Raw genomic sequence first — 23,105 nt, 5'->3', positions numbered from 1 at the left:
AGCTGGCCTTGGTTTGATCCTTGACTGCCTGAACATGCCATTTATGTTTTATCATAAATGTAACTACTAATGATGCACTTTTAATTTATTGGCACAAAACCACAAAAGTCTATGAATATTTTGAAAATACAAATAATATTTTAACTAAAACAAAATATCCTATTAAAATACCCTAGGAGCCAGTGAACCTAAACAAATATAAAATAGATGAAACCCCAAACTATCTTTTTGGTGCATTTCTCTTCTTCTGCTGCTTAGATCCTTGAATGTATAGTAGGCTAAGTGGAGACTCATTGAGTGTTTACTCAGTTTTCTTTTGGCGTGACTAAGCCATTCATAGTCAAGCGCTTGTCTCTCTTTGATTTCAATGGCACTATGACAATTTATATCAGCTGAAGATCTGCCACTTGTTGTTCTTCAGTTTGTCTTCTGACTTAGGATGCATGCAGATATTCTACTCCAAGGTTGAAGCCAATGTGATTCTTCCATGAGGGAATGTATGCATGTAGTTTCAATATTAAAAAACTGAGATGAGTTTACAATACTGAAGCAAATAGTGGGTGAATCCATTAGCATGACTTCTTGAGTAGCTTTACAACAAGGGAACATGCAATTCAAGAGGATTGTACTGAAGCACTTTGAATGTTCATAAAACTATAAGCTATTCCAATGTCAGTGAAGCAGCCATTATCTTCCTCACAGCTATAAAACACCAACCAGTCCAGTTACATAATAGCATCTCTTCTGTGCTATGCTGAAGTTTAGGGAGAATTATAGGTGGAGCACTGTGAACAAATGGAACCATCAGAGTAAATGAAGAGTAAAGATGTAGGAGGATTCAGAAGTATGAAAAGCCTTGATAAATTTAGAGGGTTAAATTAATAAAATTATTAGCAAATAATTTATTTTACCAGCTCTACAGTTTACTAACCACTTCCACATGGCAGCATCAGTGCAGTCAATTGCAAAAGATAGCTGAATACTGAACAAACATGAAGACTTAAAAATATCCAGGTTTGATAACATTGCTCAGCTTTCCTGGAGCAGTCACTTTTGCATAGCATCGTTAAATACCATAGCATATACTGCAGATTAACACAATGCAGTATGTTAAAGGTCAGTTTATTAATGTCCTCATATTACAGATGCTATATGTAATGTCTGATTTGGGTACTTGTCTCCTGGGACATGTTTTGATAAATTTTTATTTCCATTAGCCATTCCCGCTAAGTTTTAATTTTTTTTTTATTCTTCGCAATTCTCTTTATATTTACTGTGGATTCAGAGGTTGAATTTTTTTCTTCAGAAATACAGACTCTGAAAAATATGAATTAGCGGCAAGTTAAACAGGACTCTCAAATGAAGGATGCCATTTGACATTAACTGTTTATACTTTGCATTCTGATTATAATTTGGCATGATGGTATTTTTTTAACTTTGTTTTGACTTATTGTCAGTTCCTAAAAACGTTAGTGAATGGTGCCCACACTTATTAATAATAATAATTATGAAAAAAACTCCTAGATTTGTTTGCAGTTTCTCTAATCTGTTGTAATAAACTTGAAAGAACACAGCCCTGTCTAATAAACACATCAAACTAATGGGGAGTAAAGTAGTTCAGAAGAGTGTTTGTTGTTTGGTGTTTAGATTTCAGTCAAAATTAATCAACAATGGATGGGGCCTGCTGTATTTATTAGCAACACAAATCCCTGTGATTCAATGCCAGATCCTTTGACTCATTCCAGTTGCATGCTGGCAGGGGTAAAGGACTGATAAATACTTACATCCTTATGACTGAAAAAGACGGGGGAGGTAGGGGGAAGGGAATACAGCCGAGGAAAACAGACCACACGACTGGCATGAATTCCCTGAGAGCCCATTTTGAATTTCTCTCTATACAGCCAGACTGTGAATGGGAAGTAATTGATTCAGGAACAGTAGAGGCTTTTTGCTTTGTGAAACCTTCAGCTTCGCAGATGGCTAGCTTGAATAATCCAGCATGGTTTTGTTCTCTCTTCACCTTTAGGCTACTCCGTTCCCAGCTTAACTTTCGCTCCTCACCCCCGTTGGTTTTTTAAAGATCTTGGTTGTAGCAGTGAGGACTGCTGCAAACAATGCATGTATAACATATGCCTTCATGGGCACCAGTAGAAATGCATCTGTGGCTTTCTAGCAAGTTCTATTCCAAGGGAACTAAAGTGAAGAAATTTTAAAGCTTGGTGTTAATTATAGATCTAGATTAAGGTTTAAGGCTCATTTTTGGGGGAGAGAAAAAATCCAGTTATTAGTATTAAAAGTGTTTCCCTTGAATTAACTGAATGTCCCCCTCTGAAGTGCTGTGACTAGAGCTGGTAGAAATTTCTGTTCAATGGGACATTAAAAATAAAAAGGTTAAGAAGTAATAGAAATGTTTGTTTTCAAAATTTCAAAACAAAATTGAGCCTGGGAAGCCCAAGTTCTGATGCTTCCAAATCAGCCATGGCTCCCAAAGCTTCTAGGTCCCAGCTCCCTGTTAGCCCTAGCAGACTGATACTGGAGTTGGGTTGTCTAAAAGCCCTGGGAGCCAGTGCTGAGTCAGGAGACTCAGAGCTTGTGAATCAAGGTGTTCAGGCTCCTGGCTCTGCAGCAATTAGACTGGAAACCTCAAGAGTCCCAGCTTGAGCCTCCTATGCAGCAGCCTACTAATTGAGAGCTGCCAACTTAACACTGAATTGAAAAGTGAGAACACTTTTGAGAGAAACAGTGAGTGTGATTTGGACTCTAGCAACTGTGTCTTTGTGTGCGAGGAGACTAGAGTGAGCAGAGCACCAACCAAACCATAACCAAGTATTGTTTTAAAGGATTTTTTTTGGATATGTATTGTTAAACCATTCTTTCTACACAAACCCCACGTGTTTCTCAATATGTTTCACTGATACACTGCATGCTTGGAAGGGTAATTATTTCAATGTAGGAAGTGTAAAAATGAAGTGGTTATTCAGAAAACAAGTAAAGAACCCAACAACCCTGCCATTACAAACTCCCACAATTATCTGTGAATCTTTTAAAGAAAGATTTTCCTCGTATACTTATGAAAACACTCACTACCCCACACAGAAACCTATAAGGAGGTTAGTGGGTAGAATTACTCACAGGAGTAATTTTGTCCTGCACTTGTCATGGGGGAGAGAGGAACAGACTTCTGCAGTGCCGCATTTTTTTGGTTTGGTAATTCTTCCTCTCCCTGCGTAGTTCTGCTGCGTCTACTACTGCTGTTTTTCCATAGAGAGGTAAGGTGGGTGAAGTAATATCTTTTATTGGACCAACTTCTGTTTGGTGAGAGAGACAATCTTTCAAGCTTACACAGAGCTCTTCCTTTCTCCTATGTTGCTTTGACAGTAGAGCTGAGGGAATGACATGTGATGGATAACTTATTCAATGTATCAACCTTCTCTTTCTATTTGTGACTTGTTAAGCAATTTATAGCTTTCTCAAATGTATTTGTTCAACATTATTCAGCAAATAATCTTGATGAGTAATTCTTGATATGTATGTTGCTCAAGAGTTCTATGTTGTGAGTAATTGCATTCATAAGCTGAAGTTTCAGCTGACTTTGATAAAACAAATAGGCCAAAATGTTCATATGCAAGTGCCAGACCTTAGCCACTCTGTTTCATGTGGTATTATTTGTTTCTTGATTAGCTGAGTATAACTAGCAGAATCAGGATTCTAATGTGAACGTTTGAGTTCAGAGCTAACTTTTGGCTAATCTACTCGAATATTTTCTTAAAGTTTGCTGTTTCCACCACTCTTTCTGTCAGTAACTTGTTTGCTAGAAAAGTGATCATACGGGGATCTGGAGAATGACCACAAGTGAAGAGAATTTTTTTACCAAGTGATTTTTTTCCCCTGTGTCACTCTTAGCTAAAGTACAACAAACCAGCTACATATTTTGCCACACTAGTAATAGGGGCATTGATCATATCCCTGAATCACCTGTTAGCAAGACAGCCAGACACACTCCTTATAATATTGTACTTATAATATTGACCACACCATTAAGCTGGGTTTGACGAGGATTTCTGAAGTTCCACATTCAATATGCACAACAGTTTAAAAATCTAATCTGGTGTCTAGGCTCCTAAAAAAACGAGAAGTTTTTCATTACCATTCCTTACCCCAACTGTCATGGAACCTTCTGGAATGTTACCCTAAAAGCCTAAAGGCTAGCCTAAAAGCCCCTGAGCTGAGCTTCACAGTCTTTTAACTGGAGCTGTGGGGCATGTGAAGTGTTCCATGAATTCCTGACTCCCACTGAAGTCAATCGAAGTTTTGTCATTAACTTCAGTGGAGCTAGGATTCTATCTCAGAGTTATAACTTTTATGAAAAAACAGTGAAGAAAATAAAATGGTAAAGACAGAACAGCAGAAACAGAAATTGCAGTTAACACAGATGTGTGTGGTAAACCAAATATGGATGACTTTCTCCCCTGCTAAACCACAGACATCCTGATGATGAGAGTAGACCAACCTTTATTTTACTTTTGTGAACAATTAGGTCAAATAACTTAGCAACTGTTTTGAATTTGGAGGCCATTCAGAGAAACTGAGCACCCACACATTCACTGAAAAAGAATTCTAAATAATTCAACAAGCTAGACCTGGTCAGAAAAACTTGATGGAACAGTTTTCTGTTGGAAAATGCAGTGCCATTGAAATAAAATACTTTGTGAAAGTGTCAGTTTTGCCAAAACTTTATTTCAGAGGGGAAAAGGGGAAAAAAAATTATTGCAATGTTGAAAAGTTCCATTTTGACATTTTCAGAACAAACTCTTCAATTTTTCCTTTCCAAATGCTTTCATTTTGAAATTAATTTTATATTGTATTATATACCATATGAAAAAAACTGATTTGATATTGGACTGATTAAAACAATTTTTTGGAATTTTATTTGGACAATATTGAAATTTTGGACTTTTGTATTGAATTGGAATTAAATCATTTTCAAAATCTCAAAGTCCTCCTGAAATGAATTTTCCATCCTCAGCCCAGCTCTATAACATGCTTTTCAGAACAATAAATATAGTTTTAAACCTAGCACTTGCATGGCAGGTGGTGCTGCCCTTATGGCACGTTCCTGTTTATATAGCTAAACTATTCAGAACCACCAGCTATGTTGTCTGTCTTCCTTGTGATATCTTTTCTTGACTTTCCTAATTCCTGGGGAGAAGGCAATCTTATCTTTTCTTAGAAGGAGCCATAGATCTGTTGAGGAAAAATATATCATCACCAATCAAGCCAAATTCTTTAGAGGTGTGGCATCCACTTATGCCAGTGGCAAACTTGGCCTACTCTTTCCAGCTGTGGACACAAAAAGCCTACACCATATACATCATTGTGCTAATTCTGTTATATCACATATTTAAAAATGAATTTGCAAAGGTGAGTCAGCTTGGCCTAATCATATCCATGCAGAGACATACTGGTGAAGGATTATTTTTATAGTATTAGGATTACATAGTAAAATGTTCCTCCTAGATGCTTCTTCCCTGAAATATTTACAGTAAGTACATGAGGTAGGGCCCCAGGTAGGTGAAAGAGTAGGTGAATATTAATTTATATATAGCCTTCGGTATTTTTAATTATTTTGCATACAGTACGGAAAATTGCAGCAGGCGCCCTTCTTTCAAAATCAACAGCAAGGTGCCAAGGATAAGTAGATGGTAGTATGCTAAAGAAAATGCAAGTTAGATCTGTTTCTTAGACAATCTCTCTGTCCAAGCTAGACCTCCTTATTTATTTCAGAGACAACATTTTATTGTCCTGGTAAGAATCAGTAGGTGAAACCCACCATGGAATGAGATGGACAACCTAGCCTAGTAAGACGAAACGGTTGACTGTCACCCCCTACAGTAAGTGGTTCAAGAGGCAGCACAATACCTAAATGGAATGGTTACTCTCTCACTGACAATGAGACATAGTAGTTTAGTGGGTTAGGAGCTAAGAGTTCTTTCATCCCGTTCCTGGTTCTGTCGCTGATTTGCCAAGAGATTTTAAGGGCTTACATAACCTGCCTAATTTTACGATCTGAAGAATAGGAATAATATTTTTACCTCCTTCCCTTTCTTACAGGGAAGTGATGAAATTATATGACGCACTACTGACTTGATCTTGTGGGGCGCTGTGAGCAACCCTGCGAGGTGCTGAGACTTTCACTTCATATGAGAATTAAGACCCTTCAGCACCCTTGCAGGACTGAGCTCTGTACAAATTCTAAGTTACCTTACAGTTAAGGAACGGCTCACAGCAATATAACATCAGTTATGAGCTTTCAATTAGGGAAATCATAGCTATTTTAATAACATCAAGCTGTAACTATGGTACTTAAAGCAATTTAAAAACTACACAAGTTCCATATTCTTCTGAAACAGGGTATTCCATCACAACTTTTAATACAAGCTTATGAAGCAAACATTCTCTAGATCCTGGTGCTCCTTGGGTATTATATCAGCTGTGGCAGGGGAAAACAGAACTCTGGATATAGGTTCTGGCAGTTGAGTAGCAAAGATACTTTAAAATCATGTTTGAAGTGTATTTGATGGACATGCACACACTAAGTTATATCAAGGGACCTAGTTGTATGCATGGAAAAGTAACACTTCTAAACATGTGAAAACTAACATCCCCAACATAAAGTGTGAAATGCATTTCTACATAACCCATCTCCAGCAAATCAGGCAACTTAAGAGCTCAAATGTAAATGATAATCGTTGTGTGTGGTATATTCGTGTAATAATGTGGATTGAAGGAAAGGACTGATATTTAGAGGTAGTAAACCTAAAAAATTTGCCCTGAAAACTTACCAGCCTGGCACACACAACCCACTCACCTGCTTTTTAGTTTATTCATGATCAGACACACAACATCGTAAAGACACTTCCTTGGGCTGTCAAATAAATCACTCGTCTTGGGTACGAGGAGCAGTAGAATGCTCCAAGGCTGGGAATGATTATTATAGGACTGGAAGTCAGGACTTCTGGGTTCCTTTCGCAGTTTTTTTCTAATGAGTTATCATATGATGGTGGGCAAGTCACTCACCTCTTTGTGCCTCAGTTTCCTCTTCTATAAAATTTGGGACAATACTGCCTCACAGTAATGTTGGGACCCTCAAATAAAAGTCACCATATAAATACACTGGTCTATTTCCACAAACCATTTTTATTTCAAAAACACCTTTAAGAAATACAAAATGTCTTTTCATGAGTACCATGCATACCTGTTATCTTTGTCTGAAACAAATAGAAGTACAGTTTTATACAAAATCAGTACCGTGCTATAGACTCTGACACTGACTGAAGGGGTGTGTGTGTGTGTGTGTGTGTGTGTGTGTGTGTGTGTGTGTGTGTGTGTGTGTGTGTGTGTGTGTGTGTATTAGAGCTCTTAATGGCATTTGGAAGGAATTTAACTAAGTGTGTTGTCTGCAGGTGGGTGGTCTCCCTGAAGATATTTTCCTTTTCTAGTCATCTTGCTACTGTGTGACCTCCTTTTCTGCAGCTTAATAATTAAACTAGCAACAGAATCTCCTCCTACTTCACTTTGATGTGTCACCATCTTGACCCTTTTAAAAGGTGTTTCCAGTCAGGTTACGTTTTTTCCTCTTCAGGTTTATTTCAGGTGTGATAAAGGAAAAAAGAAATACTGCTCTTAAAAGAAACTGGCAAAGTTTGGCTTTTGGCCAAAGCAAGTTGTTGCCATGGGGAAATTCCATAATGGTATATGCGAAGGAAATACTTTACAAGAGGAGATTAGAGAGAATTTTGTACAGTGACCCCAAATAAACAGTGAAGGAAAAATGATAACCACAGAGCTAAACTAAAGAGAGAAACTGTTATTTAGAGATATGGCCCTCTCACCTTAATTTCATATGTTTAAATGAAGACAGATTGATAGGGATCAAAAGTTGTGACCATCTGCTGTTTATTCAGTGGCCTGCCTGAAATGAGTTTGAAAGTTTCAATACACTTCCCACTGAACAGGTGTCTGTGACAGAAACCACCAGTATATGTAGCTCCAATGGCACGCTTGTCAGCAGTCTCACTAGCGAGGCCAAGGATTGAATGGAACAACCGTGTCTGCTAGAGTCAGTCCTTCCAGGCATATGGTTAGGGCAGAATGGGAGAATCTGCAGTGTTGCTGCCCATGCTATGCCTATTCTGTGGAGAAGTCTGACTTCCAGTATGAATCTGAGCTTGCTGCCCCTCCCCCTGGTACTTTCTCTACTGCCTTCCCTCACCTGTTGCTCCCTTCCTTTTATACTTTCCTCTTCTTCTTAAGCACTTTTCCTGGGTTGTACTATGATGTAGCCCCTGAAGGATTTACCTGTATGGGAATGGAGTCCACTAACTTTTATTTCCCCAGCACTTGAAGGGGAGAGGAAGTTGCTGAACATCCTGGCTAAGTATTCAGTCCCACTCCAGCTCAGCCTCTGAAGTCTGTAGAACATCGTGTGTCTTCAATTCCACCTCCCCAGTCAGTTTCAACAAAATGGTGGAGCGGGAGGATGTACAGGCTGTTTAGTAGGAATTTAATTGTGTCTGCTCTTGTTTTTAGCCAAGTGGGTGTGCTGGGTTCTGAGCTTCATAGAGTCAGTTAACCCGGCCAAAGCATTGCACAGGAGTATAGCGGAGAGCCTGATCAGCTCTCTCTGTAGACTCTCAGGAGTCTCTGCTGTTGACAGCAAGATTTCAGCTAGGACATTACACCACCCTCACCACATCTCCTCATTCAGGCCTTGCCAACCTCTCACAATCCCTTTAATTCCCTGGGTCTTTTCACCTTGACTGCATTCCCTTTATATCATTGGAAAGCTCCTTGATGGGTCCAGAATGTCTGGAACCGTCTCCTTTGCGATCTAATTAATATTAATGCAAATGTCAGAGTTGTCTGGCTGTGCAATGCACTCTGAAGCATATATATTTCAAGAATCAATTACAAGAATCAAAATTAAGGTTGAACAGGATCTACAGTAATGAGAGAGTGTGTTGAATGTGCTTGGCCCAGCAGCTCTAAGACCGGGAGCTCTCGGCAGAGAGTGTGACTCATTCAGTCCTTCACCTAGGCTTTTGGTTGTGTCTGAGAATGAGAGAGAAAAGGGCCTTTGGTTGTTCCAGGAGGAACAAATAAAAATGGATTTTGCAGGCTGCCAGATCTTCCATTAAGGAAGTTAGCGTTGGCTTATAGGACAAAGTTTGTTAGGGACTTGTAATGGAAGGAAGAGAGTGAGGCCTAAAAGGTAATTTGTGTAAGATGTGGGCTTGAGAGCATATGAGAAGCAAGCTTTTTGCCTATTACAATTAACCATTGTATTCCCTCTGAGCCCACCCTCAGAAATGTTCAGATGGAAAGGGCCGGGAAAGTGAAGCTATGAGTCAAGAATGGAATGATTTCAATATTTCTATGCACAAATCAAGAAGACTAATTTTATTTTCAAAGTGGGAGGAATGAGTACAAGCAAGATTGGCAAAAGGGGTCGACTCATGGTGAGCAAGTCATGCACCACTTTAAAGGATTCTATGGTGTTTACTCAGCACTCAGTGCATTCAGTACAAATGAATTCCATGGTATACGAATTCCAGAGTCTCTTCCATGTCTACAGATGACTTTGCATGACACACACAGGAGCAGTACAAGAGCAGCTATACTAAAATATAGGTGGCATGTGACTATTTTTGGTCATGTTCCTATAAACTTTGTAGTTAAAATTTGATTTTTAGAATAATTTGTTCTGCAAAACAAAGCCTATTTTTCTGCTATTGATATACAATTCAGATAGGTGAATGATGATTTGAAGTGATAATAACTTACTTTATAGGGACATTGCTAAGATACTTTTATCTTAAACCACAACATCCTTGCCTGAATATCTTTGAATATTAACACAGAAAGAATATTCTCTAATTTCCTTTTCCCAATGCAAGCTGTTATTTCTCTTTTTCATTTTTTACTTGCCAGAGAAGGTGAAACTAGACTGGTCAGATTTACTTTCTGGTTCTCATGCATTAATAGAACACAGTTGTGTTAGGTTTTCAGTGCTGCAGTACAAGTACTAAAATTTCAAATTTTATAATAAAATTGTATTTTGTCTATATGGACCCAAAAAGTTTGGCACTTTAAATTTACTTGAGGTCTTTTTTAAGTCTCTAGAACATAAACAATTTCACATTTCACATTTTTTCCCAATAATTCTAATGTACCCTTAATAGTCATAAAAATAATTTTCCTATGCAGTTTCAGGAGAGTGAACCCAAATTCAACCTTAAAGGTTGAACCTTTCAACCACGTCAATTAAAAAAAAATTACCCCTGCCCTCCATCCCTGCTCTCTTTTTACCTCTTTGCCATGACATTGTTTGGTCTTTTGCTCTTTACACAGTAAGTATAATATGAAGGAACCATGTGGGCATGGTGGGGTAAAATAACCCTATTTACTAAACACATGTTATATGCAAGTCCTAGCTGCATACACACATTGCTGCTTTGACAGTGTAACAGTGGCTTCTGAAACACTGTAGACCATGAGGCCTACATAGGCCATGACTCATACATTATTTAAAGGGATCCTACCCAATTCCTCTACACTACACAGTCATGTGGTACTGATCCTGCAACTGCACCCTCAGTGAGTTCAGTGGGTCTCTGCACAGGCTCATGGTTCTACTCGGATGGATTCAGTGGCAGGACTGAACCCTAATACCAGATAAGTCAACACTGTGAGACTACTCCTGTGCTTGAAGTTAAGCTTTTCAGAACTGAGGCCTTGCTTTGAAAAGACCCTAGGATAGGATGATTTGTTTGGGAGATGCTTAGCACACTTTTAGGTGGTGATAGAAAAATATCATGACACTAATAACTTTCAGAACCTGCTACCCCACTGCAAAACCAAAAAATTACTACTGTTCTCCATGTTCTTCAACACACTGAGTATAAAAATATTCATGGAGTTTGAGGTCAGCTATTTGTATCGCAGTAAATGCATATTTCCCCTTAATTTTCATATAGCTCCATTCCCAAACCCAGTCCACAGGCATTACTCTAGAGCAGTGTTTCCCAAACTTGGGATGCCGCTCGTTTAGGGAAAGCCCCTGGCGGGCCAGGCTGGTTTGTTTACCTGCCGTGTCCGCCGGTCTGGCTGATCGTGGCTCCCATGGGCTGTGGTTCGCTGCTCCAGACCAATGGAAGTGGCGGCCAGTATGTCCCTCTGCCTGTGCCGCTTCCAGCAGCTCCCATTGGCCTGAAGCAGTGAACCGCAGCCAGTGGGAGCAGTGATTGGCCAGACCTGCAGATGCGGCAGGTAAACAAACTGGCCCAGCCTGCCCGAGGCTTTCCCTACACAAATGACATCCCAAGTTTGGGAAACATTGCTCTAGAGAGTTGTGCCATTGACGTCTATTAGGGCTGCAGGATTAAGAGTTTATTTTATCTTTCTCTACATATTTTTCTTTTAAAATCAATATTAAAATGCTCTTAAAGAACAAAAGAAATATTACTTGTTGCTAAGGTGATGAGAGGAAAAGGAATTGTGGGTTCAAGCAACAGCTGGGACATATGTGATGTGGCAGTCAACTGCGTTGTGCTGCTGCAGGGGGAATGTAACTAAACAATGACTTCTAGAATTTAATTGGTTAAGGAAATATTTAACTTCCAGATGTTCAAACCCTGCTCTCTGTTGTGAAAATCTGTTTTCTCTCCACAGTCATCATAGCTAAATCCATGCTCTGCTGCTCCATGCCCACGTGGGCTGGGCTGTGTTTGGACATTCAGTTTCAAGGTATGTACCTGCTTTACTCAGACATCAAATATTTACATAAATGTACATGATATAATTGGGGCCTCTGCTGTAGATTCTTTCTGATGGTGCAATAAGCATGTCTCTTGCTGAATGAATTGGCAGCCAGTTCTAAAGCTGTTAATGCTAATGTATCTCAGTGCTATATTTCCTAGTAATTTCATTTTCTACATTCATGTTCTGGCTAATGAGGTTATAAGTGCTAGCTTCAATTTCCTCTGATCTATAACTACCTCTGATCAATCCTTAGCTCCTTGGGCCTCATTCATCGTTACTGTGTCCCTTTAAGACAGCTAGACTGTAGCGAAGGGACAGCAGGCCCCTTCTTATCCACTTGAGGAATTCCTCCAATGCAGGGAAACCCCTATATTAGAGGGTATAGAAAGGGCTGGATCTGCCAGGTCTGGGCTATCTTTGCAGGAGCTGTGGGTATGGGAAGCATGACAGGCTGTACCTGGGCCAGAAGAAAGAGTGGTCATGATAGAGGCAGACCTTTGTCCTGGCAATTATGCATCCTTGCAAAGCTTCTTGGGAGCCACTGAAGCAAGGACACAAGTTGGAGTAGTTTCCAGGGCTGTCCAAGCCTATGCCAGGGACCACACAGCCCTTGAAGAGGCAAAGTGCAAACTAACTCTCAGACTTCACTTTATCCAACTGCTCTTATTTCTGTCCTACACAGGTTTCCAGCCTCTCCCTAACTCCCACCCAAACCCCTTTCCCCATTGACTGTTCATACCCTTTCTGCCTAGCTTCAGGGATATCACATGGCAAACAAGGAAAAAAGTGAAGGACCGCCAGGCTTTGTACATTTTGTGCTGAGCTCTGGCCAGCTACACTCTCAAACTCATATGTGGTGGCTTCCCAGAATGCTTTTCTCCTATTCCCAAGGAAGCTCTGGAAGTTATAGGCGGTCTCTATACCTGTATAAGCCTTGAAAGGTGGTAGATATTGGGGAGAGGCATGAGATGACTTAACTTATATTTATAGTGGAGGCGAAGTTCCATACCTGGGGGGCAATTATATACAAACCAGTCCATCCATCCCTAAACTGAATGAATGTATTTTTCACATCATTTATTAATATCACTCTAAGGAAAGGGAAATTACTGAGACCGAAACAAGGATCCAGTCTGGCCTTCAATACATATTAAAATTTAAACAGATCTTAAAAATAAAATAGATGCTTAAAAAGTCCTGACAAAAAACAGAAACCACCATCTTTCCATTGGAATTATGTCAAGGTTTCTTAGGTGCTTATGAAAATCTCTTCCACAATTATTTTTCAAATCTTGTGTATTAGTGTACACTGCATTGAAATTGCGTCAGATCCCAAGAACAATTTTTGTTCAGCGCAAGCATACAGTTCTCTTCTGATACTGGATATCTATTTTAGTTTCATGTGAATGTGGTGTAAAGATCTGTAACCTGATACAGTGGGCCAACCTAGTCCAGCAACAAGAACAAATCCTTCACAATGGAGAATTTTGTTTCAAGGCTGTTTTGAAAGCTCACAGATTGTAACAAAAACAAAAAACAAGCAACAAAAGGCTCTTACACAAACCAAATAAAAGGTTCCGCTCAGGGTATAGTGACTGGAGATACAGCTCATCATACTTTGTCTGACAGAGTGACCTCATTTACCTCTGAACACCTGATTGGGCTTCACAAGTTGGTCACCATCACCAACCCCATTTGACTGCCTGCAGGGCTATTAACTCCCCATCTATTTTTGCTCAGATAGATATGATGCACCATTTCATTAAGACCAATATCTCTAGCTAAGACAAGCCATTATGTGGGCTGCAGTAGACATGCCCCACAATCTATTAGCTGTCTAGGCATTTGTCCCTCATTCATTATGGTGGTAGCAGCAGGGTCGCCCAGAGGATTCAGGGGGCCTGGGGCAAAGCGGGGGAGCTGTGACCCTTGTACTCACCCAGCAGCGGTCTGGGTCTTCGGCAGCATTTCGGCAGCGGTGGGTCCTTCAGTCGCTCTGCATCTTCAGCAGCACTGAAGGGCCCACCCGCAGCCAAAATGCCACTGAAGACCCCGACTGCTGCTTGGCCAGGGCTCGTGGGGCCCCTGTGGGGCCCGGGGCAAATTGCGCCACTTGCCCCCCCCCGGGTGACCTTGAGCACTATGCCAATGTTCCTCATTCTTCATCTGTGTCCAGAGCTCTTTCAGTGCTCAGGATCTCTTGAGCAGAAAGGGCCAATCACAAAATCCTGTGCTTGGTTTCAGGAGATGGATGAATACTCAGAGTTGACTGGGATGACTGCCAATCTTCATTACGTACTTCAGTGAGCAGAGCAATGACAGTCCAGAAGCATGTTTGGTGTGATCTGCCAGAATAGTGAAGCCTTGTAGAAGAGAGACATTGCTCTGAATAAAATGTGCAGGATTCTGTTGTGCAGAGAAAAACTGGACATTTGATTAGCATGCTAAGTGTTTCAGCTAAATCAATTTCTTCATTGTATTTTAAAAAGCCAAGCACCCTCACCTGTCATGAATTAACCTTCCTGATTAGAATGTAAGAAGCCGTGTGAATTGCAGACCAGCTTTGTGTCAGGCTGTGGAATTCAGTGTGGCATAAACCTTCAGAATTCTGATCCTTGTGGGACTTGGCTACAATCAGTCAAACATTCTATCAATCAGCAGGACCCCTGCATAGTATGGCATTAACCTTTACAATTCAGACTTGTGTGGGACTCTGCTATACTCAATCAGTCAAGTTTGTCTGCACAGTTACTCCATAGGGGGTACATCAACCTTTCTAATGCCATTGACAAGCTGAATTGTGATCAGTCAATCAGTCCTATCATGCTGCACTGCTGTAAAATAATGCAACCCAGAGCTCTTCTCCCCCCTGCCCTGAAAAAAAAATCACCTCGCAATCAGCGTTATTTACAAATAGCTTGAAAATGACATTCTCCCTTTTTCTATCAATTAACTAGCTCTATCTATTTCTTTTTTTTATCGGAAGACTGATGAATGTTTTTAATCACTGTGTTTTTTGGGTGTGATTACCTAACGATTTGGCACAAATAGCTGTCTGCTATCAGGCCCAGCTCTGGAGTAACAAATTACTACAGGTCAGGATGCAATAAGATGGTTTGGCAGAGCAAATTGTTTACATCATACCTGGGTCTAGTTAGATTCATAGTAGATTTGGCCCCATTTATTGTACCCTTATGGTACTTACTCTAATGGTAAAGTATTTTCTATGCAACCAGAATGACATACTGCATAAAAATCATTGCAGACGGACAAAGCTGAAACCAAACTAAAAGCATGTTTGAGACAATATTGCATGTTGGCATGCACTGTAGATTGAAGGGGGACATGTTAATATTGTGGATTGTTTAGATCTGTTAATATCTACCTAAATTGTAAGAAGCAAACATCTGGCTTTGGTGCTTGCATTTTCTAGCTATCGTTATATTGCTGGAATGTTTCCCTTTCAGAGTGTCTTATGGCAAGACTTTTGTAACTGAGAAATGTAATAATAATATGAAACAAGCTCCCTTTCTAAAATTTTTGTAACACTTTTTTATATGACTTAAAAGATAACCCTTCCTTCTCTACTGTTCCCATTCCTTAGTAGCTATGGAATAACCCATGTCTGTGATTGTCAGGGCTGATTCCCCACTCTGGCACTTTGAACACAGAGGTGGGGGCCCGCAAAATTCTAAAATTAATACTAGCCACTCCAGGCTGTATTAAACTCCCAAGGTTACAGCTTTTCTCTGACCTTGGATGTAGTAGATGCTGCCACCACTCAAGTGCAAAAACTCCTTTGAGAACCCAGGAAGCGACACTTGGAAATCCTTCCTGTTGGGTACCCTCAAGCCCCTTCACCCCGCTCCAGGGAAGAGCGGAGAAAGAAAACAAAGGAAATCAGCTGTTGCCACCAGCTAATTAAACAAACATGTGCACAAGCCTCTCAGGACACAAAATCCAGCCTGTTTTTTAAAAAGGTAAATTTATTAAAACAAAAAGAAGAAAATATATTGAAAACTCAGGCTATTGCTATATTTAAAAAACCCGCTTACAAAAATTCAGCATCAAGAATAACCTTTTTGAGGTCCAGCTTAAAGGTTACAAGCAAACAAAAGCATTTGGGGTTAGCACAGAGGAGTCCACAAGCCATAAAGAAATAAGGAGAGATAAACCTAACCACGTCTTCTTAGACATTTCCTGATCTATTTACATACTTGGGGTTTCAAATGAGTAGTTTCTAGGTATGATTTGATGAGTTTTCATATCTAGCCCCAAGCTCTTACAGCATAGCTGCAGCCCTGTCTCTGCTTTCCCCCCGAGAACAACAGACAAAAGGGGAAGTTTTTTTCCCAATTTTAAAAAGTTCTAGCCTTCCCACTGGCTCTTTTGGTCAGATGCCCACTTTCTTTCTTTTACGTGTGCAGGGAGACTTTTTAACCCTTTACAGGTAAAGCAAGCAGAGAACAGCTGTTAAGAGGGATTTTATAGCTAACCGTTGGCTGGCTGGGTGTCCATAAAAGGGTGTTACCACCCCCTTTCATTTATCACAGTGATGATGTCTCTTTTCCATAAAGGGAGCCAGAAGTTTGGCTAATGAAGCAATCCAATTGGACAGTATTCTGGGTTATCATATGCTTACTGCTCAAAATAAATAGATACAGAAAATAAAAATTCAGTATGGTTTGATACACTTCATGTTTTCAAATCCCTTTAGGCTGATACTCCTTACCTTACTTTACTGTGTGTTGGAACTTGAAATGGCATGATGGATGCATTCTGATGTGGGATAATGGGATTTTCCCAGTGGAGGAAGATAGGGAAAGCTTTACTTTTTTCCCCAAAGGGTAGATTTGCTGTTCTTGAAGATGCTGGCCACACTACAGTTACAAAAACATGATAAAGTTGGTTTGAGACAAGGTCACTTTAATTGTACTCAGATAATTTTTTTTGGTTTGTTTCCCCACAGCTTTTTTGCCATAACTGCCATGTTTGTGTGTCTGCACCTACCATGCTGCCCATTCAGCGATGCACTCTGAGAATATCTCAGCAGCTATACATCCTGGGTGGGAGATGGAGTGCCCAGAGGGTGGGCACACACATACTAGCTTCAGCAGAACATGGGACAGTCTGCTCTGTAAGGTCTAGAGAACTTGGAGAGAAAAGGACAGGCCAAGCCACTAACGAACACAGTCAGGGAGTTCTCTGTGCATTGGACTGTGTTGAACTGCTTACAGGAAGACTATTACATCCCAAGCTAGTCCTCTGGTAGGGGCCCAAACACTGTTAACTGATCACACTAAGCTTTAACTACACTGTGTAAAGAGACAAACTATGTTCAGAGACAGTAGTAAATTATTACAAACTATTAAAAGTTGTAGTGTGGGCAAGGTTGATAGGACTGATTCTGCTCCCATTGAAACAATGAGAATTTCACCCTTAGCTTCAATAGGAACAGGTTGAGCACTAAGGGCTAGATTTACAAAGGTATTTATGTGCCTAATGATGAAGATAATTGCTTGGCGGGATTTATAGAAGTACTTCACTGAGTTAGGTGCCTAACTCCCATTGACTTCCTTAGGCATATTTGTAAATCCCACAAGGTGCCTAAAATATATATCTTTTGTAAATCTAGTGATGAAAGCTGAGAGATGCTTTTTCATAGCAACCATACTTACAGGTTTTACTACATCAAGGCACTTTGTGCAGAGTTGCTGGTGCTACAAAATTTCTGTAGAAGGAAATTCACTGTTATCAATGCAATGGTAGAGAACACATTGGAGATTTTCACCTTTGAAGGGGTGGGGAGAATGCATTATTTAAAGGCCTAATCCTGCAAGCACTTCAGCATGTGAGTAACTTTATGCATGTGAACAAAGTTACCCCATGTGCTTACCTATTTGCAGATTTGGACCCTAAATGTATATCTGGAGGGGGGTGATGATGGCGATGCATCTCTCTCATCTTGGCAGGGGGTGAAGGTCTGAGCAAACGAATCCACATATTGTAGAAGCAAGCCCTGTCAATGAGTGAAAGCTGGTAGAGTTGCTTGAGGTCTGTGGTGTCCTAAATAAAGTATTCAGTGAATTTACTGATTTCAGCCTGACAGGAGATGGAAGTCACTGTTCATATCAGACACGGACTGAAACAAATGTAGGGAGTGAGAATTAAGCTTTACCTTGACCACTGAGAACATACTAGATAAAACACATACTCCTGGATCATGTGTGAAAGATTCCAGGGAGAAATGGAATGTTGTACTCACTCTCTCTCCTTCCTCCTCCATTCTGCCAAAACTGCTATTTTGTTTTTAATTTTATTTGTTCACATTGTTTTTCATTATTCTAAGGCACTGCTAAAGCACAGATGTAAAACATCAGTACAATACACAGAGGTGTGGACCACACAGACATGCAGTTCCCTTTCAAAATGCACAACAGAGGAAACAGTTTAATTACAAAAACTTCCTTATTTATTTTGGTTAAAAACAACTTGTGCAACTTCTATGAAAAGAGGAGGATAACTTAAAACATCGTATTAGCACTAAAAATTGGCAGGGGGTGAACGTACTGATTAGATGAAGGACCCCTCCCCTTCCCATCAACCTGAAAGAAAGGCTGGGGAAAGGAAACTGGTTTCCTCAGTGGTTGCCATTTCTCTACCTCTGTGTGCTTTGCTGTGCTCTGTAGACACACAATAATAACCCCAGTGGGTCTGTGGATCAAATGACTAGCTGCTGAAGGATTAAGAGCAATTCTATCCTCTTGGCATGGGCTTTGGAATTTTCATTAAACTGACCTTGGGTGTGGTGAGAAAGGAATTCAGGCTGCGCTGATCAGGAGTTAAACATCCTACCTGGGAAAACAACAAAGGGCCCCTTTAAAATGCTCCTTACTGGGCCTCAAGCAGAGTCGTTGTACTTTTTAAACCTTGAGATGGTTGTACACAGATTAGCCCAGAGATATGTGGAGATTCAAAATTAAAGGATCTTGGAGGGAAAAGGAGTGGGCAAGAGCATTCATTTCCTAGAATTGCTTACAAATACTTACTGTTAGACAGTTTGTTCATTTGCTAGAGAGTGAATGGACTTTCAGGTTGATGTATCATGCTGCCTATAGCAGTAGAAAATTAAAAGTTATGTGCCAGATTGTGCAAAGCTTCTTCAGGTACATAAGTGCTCATTCACAACTTCTCCATCTCCACCTTTTTGTCCAGCCTGACATCTCCAACTCACTTTTGATTATTTCTACTTGGATATAGTGCAGTCTTACATCTCAAACTCAATCTGTCCAAAACTGAATTTATTTTTTATCTTAATCTCGCACTAGTTCCTCCCCTCACTAGCAGCATAGACAACCCCACTATCTTGTCTGTCTCCCAGGCTTGTCAGCTTGCTATTACCTTCAGCTGCTCCCTTCTTTCCCCTACAATATGCAGTATCTGAACAACCCCCCCTTTTTACGATAGCCAAATCCTGCTTTTTCCCTAAACCTCTTGATAAAACGCTTTATTCACATAAGAGTCATCTTTTGCCTTGACTATTATAAACTTAGGTTTCCATCATCTTACTTCCCAGCCTACCTGATAATGTCACTGCTAAAGCAATATTGACTTTTTCTCTCTGTGTCTAGAGTGATTCCCTCCTGGGCTTTCTTCAAGGCTTACATAATCATTTCCCACTTTCACTTCTGCTTTCATTTCCTCAGTCCCTCAATTAATATTTCTCCTGGTAAGTAATCCTCTTTCTTTTTCCCACTCTTGACTTCACATGACCCTTCATCCTGCTTCCCATCTGTGGAATAATTTCCCATTTGTTGTCCTCCAAAGGCCCTCTTTCTCCACCTTCACTTCACTCTTTAAAATCCGCTTCTGTATATTGTATTTACCCCTTTAATATTCTCACCAGTGATCTCTTCCATTCTCCCTTCCTTGGACAGCTGTAGTTTGTTTTGTTTTGCTATGTTCAGCTGTAAAATCTTTGGTAAAACTAAGTTTTATTTTATTTGGGTTATTTATATGTCATTTTGGAAGACTGGTTCTAACATGCATTCTTCTGCCTAGGTGGCTCTTAAGAATAGTTTTGTACTGGAAAAAATGAAAATGCATCACTTGTCACTGTTGGTAGTTGTTATGGAGTGACATCTGATTTGCAGTCTGGTTGATATCAGGATCCCCAAGAGTCCCACGCTGGCCTCTGAGGGGTTAATAGAGCAATAGGGAGGCTGCACAGGAGGCAGAGGGGCTGAGAGAAGTAGCCAATTTGGGCCTGGCGGGCCTGGCAGGCCCATATAAAAAGAGATGCAGGGCAGAGCAGGGTCAGTTACTCCCTGGTTCTCATGGAGGGAGAGCTGGGTGCTGGCAGGGTAGAAAGAAGCTACCATTCTGGACAGATCAGTGCTGCTAGCAGAGATTGGGGGAGCTAGAAGGAGCTCCTGGCTGGCTGCTGGGATTTACAGGCTGACACCCTAAGACAAGGGCAAAGACAATGCTGGGCCCATGGGGAAGTGGCTGGACAATTGGCTGCAGACACCCCTGGGGAAGTGGCAGGACAGTTGGACTGAAGCACTTGACTACAGAAAGGGGAGCACAGATTGTGTCATGGTGGAGGGCCATGACGTGAAGAGGATGCCGCAGTCCTTGGAGTGATGTGGGTCCAGAAGCAGAAGTGGCAGTGGGCAAGGCATCACTAGCAGAGGGCATACCGACCTGTGTTGCGTGGTGAGTGGAGCCCCGTCACAGTAGCCAAAAAATTACCAATCCTTATTCCCTCTACTGTGTGCCTGGAAGAAAAACAATGTATCATTAACATACCAGATTGTAAACAAAGAGCACACCAAAAACTAGCTTCACCATAACAAAACTGTAAAAACATGCTGTCAATTAGCTTCACCGTAGCTAAGCAGTTTACAAATCCAGTGACAGTCCATTAAAGTCAATGGAACAAAGGCAATTGATATCAGCTGAGGATCTCCCCCCAAAAGTTTAGATACTTTGCCTCCATAAACTCTGTTAGTTCAGACATCACGTCTTGTGAATCTGTCTCCACCCAATCCCTCTCCACTGAACAGTTTCTGTAAGAGATTGTCCCTGCCTACATCTAGTGTTCTTGCAGTAATGGACTAGTGTCCTGTTACTCCTCTGTCATGGTGGCTTTGTTAATGGATCACTCTCTCCTTAGTATCTTTGGGGCCCACCAGGCAGTGTGCCAAACGGTTCAGCTCCCTCAGATTCTCAGTGCAAAACATGTAGTCATGCTGTATCAGAGAATGAGCTAAAATGGCTTCTGCTAACACTCCTGACCCCATCAGACAGACTGGCTGTGAGGAAACTAGTACCATGTGACTTCTGTGAGCAATCACAACCAACCCAGATTGGGTGAGGAGGTAAAAATTCCCATAAAATTTCAACTTGTATTTATTTAATTTTATCTTATTACTGCAAAAGCATTGTGCTATGAACTGTGATAACAAACAAAAGATATGGTCCCTGCTCCCAAAAGCTTACAAACTAACTTGAGAGAAGTTAGGTCAACTAACCATAAGAGAAAAATGGAGAGAGAGGACGTGGTTACACAGGTTAGTTATGTTCACAACCTGACTGCTCTGAATTATTTGTAAGGTGTTTTGTGTTTTGCAGATGGATAAATGTTAGTTATCTGCACTGGCCACTCTTGGTGGACATGAGCTGGTTGGTTTCTTGGAGGTGTCACAGCAGAAATAAAGAGAGATTATTGGCTTTACAGATGTATTCAAGGAGGGCGTTTCATGTGTAAGGGGCAAGAAGCAAATGGCAGAGGCCTGCGCAGGACTGGTGTAGAACCCTGTAGCGGGACTGGGATCAGGCGGGTCCCGCGGGACTGCTGCCATAATAGTGGAAGTGGGTGGTAGTGGGATTAAAAAAATAGTCCTGCATAGGGCTCTAACACATGGAGACTTCTGAAGGAGAATTGGACAAATAGGTGTTCAAGGCTAATGGTAGAAAACATTCTTCTGGGAGGGTGCAGCTCTACCTAGTGCCCTACTATGGAGTATGTGGAATTTGCGGTCTTGCTCATGAGGATATGTTTTGTTAATCATCAGATCATGTGAAGCTTATTTTTGTTCTACAAAATTGCCAGTTTCTGCCAGTAATATTAACAATGCTGGCATAGAAATAAATCAGCAGATTGCTGGCATCTAAGGATGGGCAGAGAAATTGTGAATTAGCATCAAGTATATGTTTTTTATATAATAAAATGTGTGAAATATGGCAGCTAATCACAAGAAATCAATCAACTAATGATGACAGCTATGGAGGCTGAGTTTTTCTTTCATACGGGTTAAAAGCATAGAACGTATGAATATTGCAACCAAGTATTTTGCCTGGAAGAGCCAAGTAGAAGTATTAGTTAAGTTAAAACATGTTAAGGAAGAAACACACTCCTCAAAGCTGGCAGCAGGAGCTAGTATGCTACAGACTGCAGAGAGCAGATGACTTTGCATCACCTACATTGCTCCTGCCTTGTATTAATTAATTTAGTATCTGTGCCACTCAGCATTCCTCAAAATCTCCCAGGTATAGCATGTAAGAAATACACTAAGCACCTACTCCTGCTCCCATTGAAGTCAATGACAAAATACCCATTAATTTCAATTGGAGCAGGAGTAGGCTTCAGATCCTGGGCTAATTTCAATACTAAAGTTCCAAATGAGTTTTTGCTTCCCAGCAACGGATGCTCCCATTGTTCTTGACCCAAGGGGCCATTATTATGTTCCTTGAGAACATAGTTCCTTTCAGAGTAGTTATGTTCCTTGAGAAATTATTTAGTGCTTTGGGACATCTTGTGTACTGTATAATTTCAAGATAATATCAGGACAGTTGGTTGAAGAAAAATTAGGCTATTCATCCTGTTTATCTTGGTTATGGATATTAGGCTTTTGCCATATGCTGTTTATATGTCTTTGCCAGTAATATTGATTCTTCTGAAAAGACCTTTATTAGCACAGCATGTGAAGGAGAATTGTGGTTAGAGTAGGAGCTTGAGAGCCAGAACTTCTAAATTCTGTTCCTATCTCTGCCACTGATTCATTGTGTGATTTTTCTCTTGCTGATTGTGTACCTACACATGGATTACTTTTTCAGGGAATGATAGTGTGCAGTATGGGTTTGAATATTTCTGTGTGGTTTAGAGCACAGTATTCCCTGGAATGCACTTATCAACTCAGTGATGGAAGACACAGTATTCAAAATCTCTGGGTAAAATTTTCAAAAGCTCCTAAATAACTTAGGAGCCCAAATCCAACTGT

The sequence above is a fragment of the Gopherus evgoodei genome, chromosome 5 (genome assembly GCF_007399415.2).
Source record: "Gopherus evgoodei ecotype Sinaloan lineage chromosome 5, rGopEvg1_v1.p, whole genome shotgun sequence".
In the NCBI taxonomy this organism is placed as follows: Eukaryota; Metazoa; Chordata; order Testudines; family Testudinidae; genus Gopherus; species Gopherus evgoodei.
This window is presented reverse-complemented; position numbering follows the sequence as displayed.